General features: G+C 35.1%; 1 long non-coding RNA gene across 1 annotated transcript in view; it reads right to left on the bottom strand.

The window, feature by feature from the left end:
* Window positions 1-6,094: 6,094 nt before the first annotated feature.
* The window catches only part of LOC111548618, a 63,784-nt gene continuing 54,426 nt past the window's right edge, over window positions 6,095-15,452 (bottom strand). The window contains exon 3 of the long non-coding RNA XR_002733479.2: window positions 6,095-6,257. This is a non-coding gene — a long non-coding RNA (uncharacterized LOC111548618). The remainder of the gene's footprint in view (window positions 6,258-15,452) is intronic.

Below are 15,452 nucleotides of genomic sequence, written 5' to 3' on the forward strand. Positions count from 1 at the left end.
CCAATCGTAAAGCTCTGACTTAAAGCAGAGATTGACTATCAGTTAGCAGTGTTCATTAAATTTCACAAACACAGAGTCTAAGAAGCTAAGTAATTTCAAGACATAAATGAATGAAAAGAAAATACATACCTCATACATTTCCTTTAATTTCACAAAGTGACATTTGAGAGCTATGCATTATGTTAACTATTACATTATTGAGTGGTAATTAATTTGAAGTACAAAAGTTTGCTGGAATTCGTGAACACATGCCTCAGACGCAGTCGACTGCTTCCCTCTTCTGGCCAGAAGTGGAGGGAAGTTTGACTTTTATTACTGGAATCTGAACAGAATTGTCTTCATGAGCGGCTCTAAAATCAGGTCTTAAACAATGAAAATTTACTATACTTTCTATCAGCAGGATAAAATGCAATCTAATTCAGAGAGCATAGGTTAAACTATCCAGAAATTATTTGTAGGCAATTTCTTTGAGCTTTTCATTGGTAAAAATTTTGAAGTGTAAAGAGATTTAAATCTGTGTTTGCCGAACACTCTTCAGAATAGGAAATGGTGGATTTCATCGCTCTCGGGTCACTGGGGGTTAATATATTTTGATTGTCAACTAAAATTATTCATAGATAGTGGAATGAGCATTGGTGATTCTTACAGGGGAAAAAATGAGAAATTACAAAGATAAACTCCAGAGATTTCTATCACAGGTTCTAGAATAAAATGCAATTTCTCTTCATGATCTTGCTAAGCTTTGCAAGTGTTATGAAGGGCAATGACAAGATTAAATCATCAGATCAAGAGACTCAAAAATATCCCCCTTAATTGGGATAATTTAAATAATGTAAATCTACCTATAGGTTGTAATATAGACATAGACCCCCCAAATGACTGAAAAAAAATCTATTACAGAAATTTGCGAGAAAAAATAAACTCTTATAAAAAGGCTTTCATAAAATGTTCTTTGCCTAATTTATACAATTACAAATCTGTATGCATATAGACAAATCTATAGACAAATCTCATTCCATATTTCATTCAAAAGGATGAAGACTGGAGATATATATATATATGTATATTTAATTTGGAAAGAAGATTATTTTATATATATAATATATACAATATTAATTTGGAAAGGAGAGCTGTATTTCCCATAAAGGGTTGCAGGGTGGCCAGGCTGTCTGATGGGCTGGGAAGCACAGCATCTGGCCAGAAGCCAGAAAAGACATTTTGAGGGAGGAGAAAGGGGGACAAGAATTCATGCTGAATGGGGTGGCTAAATATACATATTTAACGAGCTATAGGAGGTGAATGAATATTTATGATAGGAGAAACATGTGCACGTGCAATAGAGTGATATGCTCCTTCATGGGTCCCATGTACCAAAAATGGCAGCATTAGCATGATCTCAGGGAGTTTTCCACCCTGGGATGGCAAAAGGTGAAGAGAGGGCAAAAAGCATAATTTTTTGAGGACAGCATCATCCTGATACCAAAACCTGGCAGAGACACAACAAAAAAAGAAAACTTCAGGCCAATATCCCTGATGAGCATCAATGCAAAATTCCTCAATAAAATACGGGCAAACTGAATCCAGCAGCACATCAAAAAGCTTATCCACCACGATCAAGTTGGCTTCATCCCTGGGATACAAGACTGGTTCAACATACGCAAATCTATAAACATAACCCATCACATAAACAGAACCAATGTCAAAAACCACATGATTATCTCAACAGATGCAGAAAAGGCTTTCAATAAAATCTGACATTCCTTTATGTTAAAAACTCTTAATAAACTAGGTATTGATGGAACATATCACAAAATAATAGAAGCTATTTATGACAACCGCACAACCAATATCATACTGAATGAGCAAAAGCTGGAAAGCATTCCTTTCGACAACCAGTACAAGACAAGAATGCCCTCTCTCACCACTCCTATTCAACATAGTATTGGAAGTTCTGGCCAGGGAAATCAGGCAAGAGAAAGAAATAAAGGGTATTCAAATAGGAAGAGCAGCAGTCAAATTGTCTCTGTTTGAAGATGACACATTTCTATATTTAGAAAACCCCATCATCTCAGCCCAAAAACTCCTTAAGCTGATAAGCAACTTCAGCAAAGTCTCAGGATACAAAATCAATGTGCAAAAATCACAAGCATTCCTATACACCCATAAGTAGTGTAGAGTTAATTTTTGTATAAGGTGTAAGGAAGGGGTCCAGTTTCCGTTTTCTGCATATGGGTAGCCAGTTTTCTCAGCACCATTATTAAGTAGAAAATCCTTTTCCCATTCCTTGTTTGTGTCAGGTTTGTCAAAGATCAGATGGTTGTAGATGTGTGGTGTTATTTCTGAAGTTTCTCTTCTGTTCCATTGATCTATATGTCTGTTTTGGTACCAGCACCATGCTGTTTTGATTACTGTAGCCCTGTAGTATAGTTTTAAGCTAGGTAGCATGATGCCTCTCACTAGTCAAAGCATGTTGAGAGAGCAGAGAGCCAAATCATGAATGAATTCCCATTCACAATTGATACAAAGAGAATAAAATACCTAGGAATACAGCTAACATGGGATGTGAAGGACCTCTTCAAGGAGAACTACAAACCACAGCTCAATAAATAAGAGAGGACATAAACAAATGGCAAAACATTTTGTCCTCATGAATAGGAATAATCCATATCATGAAAATGGTTATACTGTCCAAAGTAATTTATAGATTCAACACTATTCCCATCAAACTACCACTGACATTCTTCACAGAATTAGAAAAAACTACTTTAAATTTCATATGAAACCAAAAAACAGCCCATATAGCCAAGACAATCCTAAGCAAAAAGAACAAAGCTAGAGACATCATGCTACCCAACTTAAAACTATACTACAAGACTACACTAACCAAAACAGCCTGGTACTGGTGCCAGAACAGATATATGGATCAATGGAACAGAAGAGAAACTTCGGAAATAACACCGCACATCTACAGCCATCTGATCTTTGACAAACCTGACAAAAACAAGGAATGGGAAAAGGATTTCCTACTTAATAAGGTGCTGGGAAAACTGGCTACTCATATGCAAAATTGAAACTGGACCCCTTCCTTACATCTTATACAAAAATTAACTCAAGATGGATTAAAGATTTAAATGTAAAACTCAAAAACCATAAAAAGCCTAGGCAATACCATTCAGGAAATAGGCATAGGCAAGAATTTCATGACAAAAACAGCTAAAGCAATTGCAACAAAAGCCAAAATTGACAAATGGGATCTAGTTAAACTAAAGAGCTTCTGTACAGCAAAATAATCTATCATCATAATTAACAGGCAACCTACAGAATGAGAGAAAAATTTTGCAGTTTACCCATCTGACAAAGGTCTAATATCTAGAATCTACAGGGAACTTAAACAAACAACCCTATCAAAAAGTGGGCAAAGGATATGAGCAGACACTTCCCAAAAGAATTTATGTGGCCAAAAAACATACGAAAGAAAGCTCAACATCACCGATCATTAGAGAAATGCAAATCAAAACCACAATGAGATACCATCTCACACCAGTTAAAATGGCGATCATTAAAAAGTCAGGAAACAACAGGTGCTAGAGAGGATGTGGAGAAACAGGAACACTTTTACACTGTTGGTGGGAGTATAAATTAGTTCAACCATTGTGGAAGACAGTGTGGTGATTCCTCAAGGATCTAGAACCAGAAATACCATTTGATCCAGCAATCCCATTACTGGGTATATACCCAAAGGAATATAAATCATTCTACTATGAAGACACATGCACACGTATGTTTATTGCAGCACTGTTTACAATAGCAAAGACATAGAACCAACCCAAATGCCCATCAATGATAGACCAAATAAAGAAAATGGTACATAAACACCGTGGACTACTATGCAGCCATAGAAAGAAATGAGATCATGTCCTTTGCAGGGACATGGATAAAGCTGGAAGCCATCATTCTCCACAAACTAACACAGAAAACAGAAAACCAAACACCGCATGTTCTCACTCATAAGTGAGAGTTGAACAATGAGAACACATGGACACAGGGAGGGGAACAACACACGCTGGGGCCAGTTAGGGGGTGGGGGGAGAGAGGAAGGAGAACATGAAGATAAATAGCTAATGCATGCGGGGCCTAAAACCTAGATGATAGGTTGATAGGTGCCGCAAACCACCATGGCACACATAACAAACCTGCTTGTTCTGTACATGTATCCCAGAACTTAAAGTAAATTTAAAAATAAATAAATAAATATAATAGCAAAATAAAAAAGGTCTGACAGCCAATTTAAATGTTCTAGGCCAGATGGCAATGGAGTTGGACAGGCAGGCATCAACCTTTAAAACAACGTAATGAATTTTAAAACTTTGTAATTGATGTAAGAGCCAAAAAAAACAAAGCTAAAAAGCAAGGTTTTTGAAGTTATATGCAAGAATAAGAAATTGCGCTAAAATTAAAATTTGTGGAAACAAGTGCTTTGAAATATTGATAAGAAACATAAAGCAACTAAAGGAACTCAACTTACTGATTGCAGAATATCTGAATGCAAAGAGCAACCAAAATTTGAATCCCTCCGTTTCATATTTACTTTTCAAAAATTAAATTTAAAAACTCCCAAAGAAGCAAATGAATGATTTAAAAATTAACAAGATAAAATTGCACTGTTTATTCAAGGGATAATAATATGGAATCAAATATATACAAGTCCTCATAACATTTTATAAAGTAATTTAAAACATTCCTAATAATGAGGGACTTCTCAGTTTCTCTGATGACCCTGATAGCTATTATCAAAATTAGCTGCCAGTAGATTAAAAGGGGATTTTGTGCATTATGAAAAAGGTAACCTTTCCTTTTTCTTAACTGCATAAAGTGCAATTAAGAAAAAATCACCACTGTACAAATCTGCAGTGACTTGGAGGTGAACGGCACCTACAGTTCTGCAATGCACTGTATATTCTTGCACAACTGTCTATTTACAATGTGACAACCACTGGGGCATTCCAAAATCCATTAGCAGATCCTCTATGCAGAACTTGCAAAGCTGTGGTTGGAAACCAAGATACAGAAGTCTAAAACATTCAAGAAGGTGGTTACATTTGAACTGAGAGAGTTTTCTCGAAGACAGCTGTGCATGTCCCTGCTCCAAAGGAAGAGGGTTAAGTGTGCTTACTCCTTATCTTTAGCCAGAAAAAAAAAGAAAAATTAGTAGGGCCATTTGAAGACTGGGCTCTGCACAGTGGGCAAGGGTCTGACGCAGGCCTGAGAAATCTAGTGTGAGAATCAATAACATGTTATCTACCCTGGGAGCGGACAAAAGAGACATTCCTCCATTGGAAATAGCCTAGTGTTACAGAAAGTGTCTGGGCAAAGAATGTGTGAGGTTTCTCCTATGGACCCAATGAGATCCACTCAAGAAACAGAGCAAGCTGGGGATGTCTTAGGTCTTCCCTAAGTAGATCCTTCTGGAAGGCAGAAATGCAGCAGAAAGAACCTGGAGGCTAACAATGCTAACAAAATAGACTCTCAGTTTCACCTAAATGCCCAGACAAAAGATGGCCAACCTCAGTGGCCACAAGATCAAAAGATGATTTTATGCAGAAAAGTGAATGTGTGGGGAAATAAAGAAGCCAAGTTGAAAGAACTGCAAATCAGAGATTTCCCATGATGCAGAGGATGGAAGAGTATCCTGCACAAAAGCCCCATAAGAATGAGACAGCCAGCTGCAGACCCAACAACAAGGTCACTCAAGTACCGGGAGGAAGAACTTTAAATAAAGCAGAATATCCAAATTTCACCACTGAACATATTAAAAATTGAATTGAGACTTTAAAAAAAAAAAAACTAGAATTGTTTTATATTGAGGTAACTCCACTCTCAAGAGACTTTATCAGGCTCAAAGCACAAAGCACAGACCAGCAGCATTAGCATCATGGAGGACCTCCTTAGACATGCAGATACTCCAGACCTACTGAATCACAGTCTTCATTTTAACAAAACCCTGAGTGATCTGCATGCACGTCAAAGTTTAAGAAGTACAGCGATCTTACCACCTCTAGCTTTCCTGGCTGGTTGGCTTCTCATCATTCTTCTTTCTCCCTTCTTCCTTCTTTTCCTTCTCCCTCTTCTCCTTGCTTCCAGAAAGAAACGGGCCTCACCCTCTAATAGTTGGCACTAACACACACAGGGCCGGGGGTTGCTCACCATTTACTTTCTTCCTGCCTGGAACGGTGTTACACCACCAGGAGCTGCAGCAACTGTGGGGTAACCAGAATGTGAATTAAAATCAATGTCCTAGAAATGGCAGAGGAAACAGAAAGAACCCAGTTTTTAGACTGTTGAGCTCCTGCACCAGCCCTCAACTGTCTTCCTCTAGACTTCTTGCTATGTGAGAAAAAATAAATAAATAAACCTGTACTCATTTAAGCCACTTTAGTCAGGCATTCTGTTCTTTTCAATTATTTATATAACTGTATCATAAGGTATGAAATCAATGTTACCATTGCGGAGTGAACAGAGAGCTCTGAAAAAGAGGGAGAATCGCTTCTGAGAAGCAGCCTTCTTTGTTGCAGCCAAAGTGTCCCTTTCCCTTTGAAAATTCTGATACAATATTTTTATCATACACTAAACTTTTATATGTTAGCTATCAGAACTCAACTCTCTCTTTTTAACAGCCGTGCCTATTTTGAGGTATTCAAACAAGTTTTTTAAAAAGCATTTCAATCAGAAGAACACCAAGAAATATTGGCATATGACATCCCCTACAGTGAGACTCGTGGAATGTCCTAAGATAAGACTGTCTGAGATAAGCTTTTACAGTAATCGTGTAAACTAGAAATAATACAACTTCTTTGGTCCTCTCCCAGTAAACACCATTTCCCCTTATCCACACAATAAAGAAGAGGAAATGAGGCATAGCGAATGCAAGCTTGTCCAGAGATCTTCTCTCTTTACAAATGCCTCCAATTTATACCACCACCAATAGGTTCTTCATTATATTTGTAAAAGCTAGTTGCCTACATTTGACAAATTGTTAGAGCTGGTATGTAGAAGAGGACAGAAAAGCCATTACTCAGATGTCTTAGTCATGTATAGGCATTTTGCCATTAAAAAAGAAGAGTGGGAGAAAACCTCAGACAGGAAATATTAGTTATTGGACCACTTCATGATTAATAATGACCTTTTAAAATAGTTCTTAATGTTCCACAACATGTGATTCTCAGTGTGGTTGCTTTTGGCATCTGGGGCTGGACAGCTCCTTACTCTGTGGGAATGTCCCATGCCATGGAGGATTTTTGCATCCCCGGCGGCACCCACTAACTAAATATCAGTAACAGCACCGCCCATCACTGTGATAGTATCTGCCCCACCGCCCGTTTCCTGTCTTGCCCACATATTTGCAAATATAAGGAGTAACATATGTATTTAAACCTACTGGGTTAGTACCTGAAGGACAAAAGTAAAACAATCTTCCATCCCAAAATCATGTAAAAGCTTCTTTATACTTGCTTTTCATCATTTTATAGTTTCATTTCTTACATTAAGATTTTAATACATCTGAATTTTCTTTTGGGATAAGATCTGAAATAGGGTTGGAATATTATATTTTCTTTTTTTTTCCAATACCATTTTAAAGAAGTATCCTTTCTTCAGTGATAGAACACAAAATCAATTTCTATCCTAAGATAAACTTTTCATCATCATTAGGTTTCCTTATGGACTTCTCTTTCTGTTGAAAATGTGTCTGTTCCTGTATTGTTATCTTATTATTTTAATTATTAGAACCCTCACATGTTTAATTTCTAGGAGGCCAAAGGGTGCGTTAGTATCCTTTTTAATCAAAATTATCTTTACTATTCTTATCTGTTTGTTCTTCCTATGAGTTCAAGAATAGTCTGTCAAGTTTTTAAAAGAAATCCCAATAGAATTTAATTAAAACATATTAGATTTGTAGGCTAATTAGGAAAAAGTATTATTTTTCTAATGTTAGGTCTTGCCTATGAACAACATAGATGGCTTCCATGTCTGTTCAAGTCTTACGTTACATTATTCTGGGAAGTTTAAAACGTTTCCTGAACAGATTCTACATCTATTTGTATTTGTCAGGTTAATGCCTAGGTTATATTTGGTATTGAATTGAGATTTTGTGTTTATCGTGCTTTCAAACTACTGATTTCTTATTAAAGTTTATATATTTCTGCATGACTAGCTAATATGCTATAGTAGGCTTATTCCATAGTCTATGGAAATTTTCAGATACCTAAGCATATCATTGACAACTGATGATTTTTGCCTCTGTCCTCAAACTCACTTATTTTAAGGATAAAAGACCATTGGTGATAGTGTGGGCCTTATTGTCTTGTTCCTGACTAATAGAAATGTCACTGATTATAAAGATGGCCATTGCTGGTTTTGGACATGCTTTATAATATTAGAGAAGAATCTTTAATTAGGAGTCACTAGGAATTTTTGTGGAAAAAAATCATTTTTCACATTTTATCTGCTGATGAGATGAATTATATAGATATCCAATTATTTAACCATTCCTTAATTCCAGAAATAAACCCTTAATCACAGCTTGTTATTGTTAATTTTCATGCTGAGATGTATTTAATTTTATTTATTTAGCATTTTTATCTCTATGAATAAATAAGTTTGGCCTGTGTTTTATTTTTCTTTGAGCAAGTTTTGTAAGGCAGCAAGATTTGCCATTTTTGAAATACAAAGAGATATTTCTTATCTTTTTGCATCCTCTGGAACCTTTTAAAAAACAATAGAAATATATTCTCAAAGAATTAAAAAGCAAATCTTCCGTTATTTTGAATCAAGGAAATATATACGCATATATTTACATATAAATGTTTCTTTGACAGCTATTCCATTTCTTACAATATTTTAATTTATTAGTGTACATTAAAATTATTTATACTTCCTATGAAAGACACTGCTGGTTACCTATGCAACGTCTATTGCTTCTTCTCCTTTGTCAGCATTTTGTTAGGCATAGCACTGTGTTCAACTAAGAATCCTTAATCTCCCAGCCTCCTTTGCAATTAGCATTAGCTATTTCTATAACCTATTTCTGATCAGTGAGAATTCAGTGGGGAGAGCTCTCATCGCAAATCAAAAGGCACAGTTCCAAAAATATAAAGCTTTTGATCTCCCTTCTTTCCTCCTGGAATGCAGATGCAATGCCTGGATGTGTACCGGCAATTTTTTCTTTTTTTAGAGGGAGTCTCCCTCTGTCACCCACGCTCAAGTGCAGTGGCAAGATCTCGGCTCACTGCAACCTCTGCCTCTCAGGTTCAAGCAATTCTCCTGCCTCAGTCCCCTGAGTAGCTGGGATTACAGGCACATGCCACCACACCTGGCTAATTTTTGTATTCTTAGTAGAGACAGGCTTTCGCTACATAGGCCAGGATGGTCTCGAACTCTTGACCTCAGGTCATCCACCTGCCTCGGCCTCCCAAAGTGCTAGGATTACAGGTGTGAGCCACCGCACCTGGCCTGTACCAGCAATCTTGTGGTCATGAGGCTGATAGATAGAGAAGAAGGATAGGAAAACAGGAAGTTATGAGAAGTCTTAGTGCCTGACAGTATTGTTGTGCTGCAATTCCAGTCCTAGACTGCTTACTTCTGGAGCTCTCATTGCATGAGGAAAACAGAAGTGCTTGTTTATTTAAATCACTCACTACTAGGTGAGGTTATTTGCTTTAAACATAGTTCTAAAAATACACTTTCTACCTGTAGTTCAAAACTGACTTTTATTGAGGGCTTACTTTATGATACATATTTCTGTAAGCATTTTAGAAATTTATCACATAAAATCTTCACACGCTCCTATAAAGCAGGTGCTACTATTTATCCTAATCAGTGGTCAGTAAGTGGGTGAAGTTGCTGATGTTATTGTTAATTATAATGCTATTATCGTGTATATACTAAAATCACAGATCTATGCTTCCTAATTTTCCTATTAGTCTTGGGTAGAAGCCTCTCTTTTTCCTTTTTTTTTTTTTTTTTTTTTTTGAGATGGAGTCTTACTCTGTCACTAGGCTAGAGTACAGTGGGGCGATCCCCAATCACTGCAATCTCCACCTCCTGGGTCCAAGCGATTCTCCTGCCTAAGCCTCCCAAGTAGCTGGTGGTGCCCGCCACCATGCCCGGCTAATTTTTGTATTTTTAGTACAGATGGGGTTTCTCCATGTTGGTCAGGCTGGTCTTGAACTCTGAACCTCACTCCAGACCTCAGGTTATCTGCCCGCCTCAGCCTCCCAAAGTGCTGTGATTACAGGCATGAGCCACCGTGCTCAGCCGGAAGCTTCTCTCTTAATTGGATATTTTAAGAAAATCATTCTTGGAATATTTTTATCAAGTGAACTAAAGAATTAACTAAAGAACTAAGAATTAAAGTAAAGCTAATTTCAAATGATTAAGTTGTGGTTTTGAGGGAGTTAAATCTTTGTTACTAATTTTCATTTTAACTCTATTATAATAAAATGATTATTCTTCGGGGAACTTACTAAATTATCAATTTTCGTGACTACTCCATTGGCATAGGAAGAGGTATATTTGCTTTCATTAGCCACAATGTTTCATATGTATCTGTTAAATTAACCTCATCGGTTACATTCCTGAGATCTTCTATATGCTTACTTGACCTCATAGAGTAGGAAAGGTTAAAATCTCTGACGCCTCCATTATTTCTTCCTTGTATTTTAATGATTTTACTTTACATATTTTGATGATATGTTATTTGGCACATAATGATTGTTACTTTTATCATCATTGTGAATCAGCAATATAAAGATGTTCTCTTTATATTAAGATATTCTAAATTATAAATAATTACATCAAGGTATTTATATTAAGATATTAATATAAACGTCTTTTGCAGTATAAAGACCTTCTCTTTATTCCACCTAATTATTTTGGTCTTGGTCTGATTTTAATGTTTCAAGCACTGTTTTCTTTTTTGTTTTGTTTCTTTTCATTTGCCTGATTCAATTTGTGCCTTTGTATTTTTAAGACATTCATATTTATATTATAAAGTTTATATTTGGTTTTATTTTGTCTTCATGCTGTTTTCTGTTTTGATGTTTCTTTGATATTTGCTATTTGCTTTATACATGGCAGTATTTTTCTGCTGCTTTGTCTGATTTTTCTTTTGAAAGGTTTTTTTTTCTTATTTTCAACTCAGTGATTATCCTTAAGATTTTTCTAAACATTTTAACCTATATTTACATAATGGTTAGGATAACAAGTGAAAATTAACTTTGCTTGATTTCTTCTTCTGTTTGAAAAACCTCCTCCACCTGGTTCACTCTTTGTGAATTTTATCTCAGACTTTAGGTCCAGATTTTCACTATACAATTTTTAATGTTTATATCTATCTTTTAAGAATAAATTTTTACATGTGCCTTTTTAAATCTACAATCTTACACTATTTTAACTGGCTCCAGTGTCCATGGACTGTGTTTCCATATCATAATCATGGTACTGACCTCTTAATTTTTATCATCTTCAATTGGCAAGAATGGATCTGCAAAGCTGTAAATTACCATTACACTTGAAATAGAGTGGACCTCTGTAAAACATGCTAAGTTGACAACTTTTTCACCTTAACATTAATACTTTTAATACAGTAGTAGAGAATTTGAGTCAAATTGGTCTGAGCTAATTTTCCTAGGTTATTCATTTTTTGAATTTTTTGATACAAATAGTTCACCATTGAAAGTCTACATTTCAGTGGTCTTTAGTACATTCAAAAGAATGTGCAACAATAACCACTATCTAATGCCAAATGCTTTCATCATCCTCAAAAAGAAACCCCACTCCCCACTCCCCCTTTTCCTCATCCCCTGGAAATCATTAATATACCTTCTGTCTCTATGCACTTGCTTTTGCTAAACATTGTATACAAATGAAATCATATAATATGTGGCCTTTGTGTCTGGCTTATACTAGGCATAATGTTTTCAATATTCATGCACACTGTAGCACACAACAGTACTTCATTTCTTTTCATGGGTAAGTAATATTCCATTGTATAACTATACCTCATTTTGTTCATCGATTCATCAGTCGTTGTACATTTCTGTGGTTTCCACTTTGGCTATTATGAGTAATACTGCTATAAATATTCATGTACAAGTTTTGATATAAATGTATGTTTTCATTTCTCTTGGGTTTTCATTTCTCTTGGATATATAATAAGAATGGAATTGCTGGGTCATATGATAATTGCATGTTTAAATTTTAAGTGACTGCCAGGCTGTTTTCCAAAGTGGCTATACCATTTTACATTAGCACCAGCAACATACGATGGTTGTAGTAGCTCCAAATCCTTGCTAATACTTGTTAATTTCTGTGATTTTTAATTTATTATTATAGCCATACTAGTGCAGGGGTATGAAGTGGTATCTCACTGTGGTGTTGACTTGCATCCCCAAATGCAGTCGAGCATCATTTTTTGTACTTACTGGCCATCTGCATATCATCTTTGCAGAAATGTCTACTCAAAACTGTTGCACATTGTTCAATTAGATTATTTCCCTTTTTATTACTGTTATGGGTCTTTTATACACTTTATAAAATAGACCCTTATCAAATACATGATTTGCAAATATTGTCTCCCATTCTGCAAACTGTCTTTTTACTTTCTTGGTAGTGCTCTTTGCTGTGCAAAAACAGGTTTTTAATGTTGATAAATTTCAATGGATATATTCTTTTCTTTGATTGCTTTTGTTTCTGGTGTCATACCTAAGTAACTGTTGCCTAATTGAAGGTAGAGAAAATATACACCTATTTTCTTCCATTCTAGATTTTTATATATAGTGTAAGACAGTCATTCAAATTCATTCTTTAGCATGTGGACATCCAGTTGTCATGGCACCATTTTAAAAAAGACTATTCTTTCCCCCATTGAATGATCTTGGCACTCTTGACTGAAAATCAACTGACCAACTGACTATATATGCTAGGGTTTATTTCTGTACTCTCAGTTCCATTCCATTGAAGTATATATGTCTATTATTTCTGCCAGTACCACACTGGCTTGATTAATCTCACTTTTTAACAGGTTTGAAATAGTAAATGTGAGTCCTACAACTTTGCTCTTTTTTTTTCAAGATCATTTTGACTATTCAGGATGTTTACTATCTCTTATGAAGTTTTGGATAGGCTCTGCCATTTCTGTTATTTTTTTTAAAAAAGGCAATTGACATTTTAATAAATACTGCATCAAATTTATAGATCAATTTGGCATCTTTTACCATCTTAACAATATAAAGTCTTTGCATTCACAAATACAGAATGTGTTTCCATTTATTCTTTAAATAAAAGACATTTATTTAATGTCTTTCGACGTTTTGTACCTTTCAGTATACAAATCTTGATTTATTCCTATGTATCCTAGGTTTTTTTTTTGTTTTTTGATGCTATTGTAAATGGTTTTGTTTTCTTAATTTTATTTGTGGGTTGTTTATTGCTAGTATACTGAATTACAAGTGCTTTTGTAAATTGGTCTTATATCCTGCAATTTACTACCTTCATTTATTAACTCTAATAGCTTTCCATGAATTTTTTAATGGTTTTCTATATGTAAGAAATAGCTTCCTATGTGTTTTCTATCATGTCATCTGGAATCAAAATAATTTTACTTCTTTCTAATCTGTGCACCTTTTATTTCCTTTTCTTGCCAATATATCCCTAACTAGAACTTCTAGCACAATGTTTAGCAGAAGCAGTGAAAGCGGACATCCTTGTCTTGTTCCTCATCTAAGGGGGAAGGTTTTCAGTCTTTTACCATTGAGCATATTACTAGCTGTGGGTTTTTTGTAGGTGCCCTTTATGAGATTATAGACCTTTCCATTCCTAGTATGTTGCCTTGTTTTTCTCTTTTTTAAACCATAAAAGGGTGTCAGATTTTGGCAAATGCTTTTTCTGCATTTATTGAGATAATCATGTGGGTTTTTCTCTTTTATTCTATGAATATGGTGTATTACATTGATTGATATTCATGGGTTTTACCAACTTTGCATTCCTGGGATAAATCTCACATGGTCACGGTATAGATTTATTTTTATATGCTGTAAGGTACTGGTGGCTAATATTTTGTTGAGGGGGTTGTGTGTGTGTGTGTGTGTGTGTGTGTTTTCAAGCTTGTTTTTAAGTACACCAAGATTCTGTCTAGCATTGTGGCTGAGATCCAAAAGCAAACCTGGATTTAAGTTTGCAAAGCACTTACATACAGTCTAGTATAAAGCACTTTTATTTTCTTTTTCTCCACCTGAAATCCTATAGGATTTGTTTTAATGGATAGTAGTTCATAGAGTAGAATCACAACTTGGAGAACAAATATTTGAAATCTTTCCTTTTGTGATGATCAAAGCCCGGAGAGTATAAATAACACAAGGTCAATTACAAATGGACTAAGATATACATAAACTAACAATAATCCGTATTCTACATGCTTTAACATATCCATAACCTAGTTTAGATTGTATTTTTATTTAACTTTTTAAACACTTAACATGTTTTATCTGCTAATTTGCAAATGTCAAGCTTTCAGCATATGTGCCTATTTCCTGTATTCAGGCATTAATATTGTCATTTTGTACATTTTTCACTTTAGTTTTTGATAATAGATTGCAATTATGGGTTATATTAAAGTTAAAAATTCAGCATCTTTGCTATAATCATTTTTCCTTTTTTGATTTTGCAATGTACAAAAAATAATATGGTAACAAAATTTTCCCAACGTGTTTTCACACAAAAACTTTTGGCTCTTTCATCTTATATTCTTCATCAATTATCCACTTGTTATTCCACAAACACTTTAGGGTGTCTTAATTCATTCCATTCACTTTGTTAGGGACAACAGTATCTTTAATTTTATAATACAATGAAAGGACCATTGTACGGACTCTGCCTGCAGGGTTGGAGAAGACACTACAGAAAATGTAATGTTTTCACCTAGTAATGAAAGAAGGGCAGAAATTTGGCAGGTTAGAAGGAGTGAAAGTAAGCATTTCAGTTACATTATTTTTGAAAGTAAAAACCATCTCCAAAATTGTTCAGACTAATAATGTCATGATTAGTTATTTTGAGTAATATTATAACCCCGACAAAAGCATGGCCTAAATTTTAGACAGAAGATGCTGAAGTAAACAGTAATTATCTTGATTTTTACTTTCTATATTATCTCTATTTGCACCAGGAAAAAAAGCTGACTTTCCTTTTAAAATTCTGGGAAAATATTTGTAAGTGACATTTACAGTTATTTTATCACCAAACAAATTATCTACAAATATGGATGATTCAGGAAGAGGTTAACCATGCTGGTGTGTCATTCTAAGACTGTTAATGAATAAAGACTGAAACCAGTGATAACCTGAACCCTCAACTTCAGGACATAGATCAGCTTTGACATCATGTGACCTAACACCAATCAT

The sequence above is a fragment of the Piliocolobus tephrosceles genome, chromosome 5 (genome assembly GCF_002776525.5).
Source record: "Piliocolobus tephrosceles isolate RC106 chromosome 5, ASM277652v3, whole genome shotgun sequence".
NCBI classification, from domain to species: Eukaryota; Metazoa; Chordata; class Mammalia; order Primates; family Cercopithecidae; genus Piliocolobus; species Piliocolobus tephrosceles.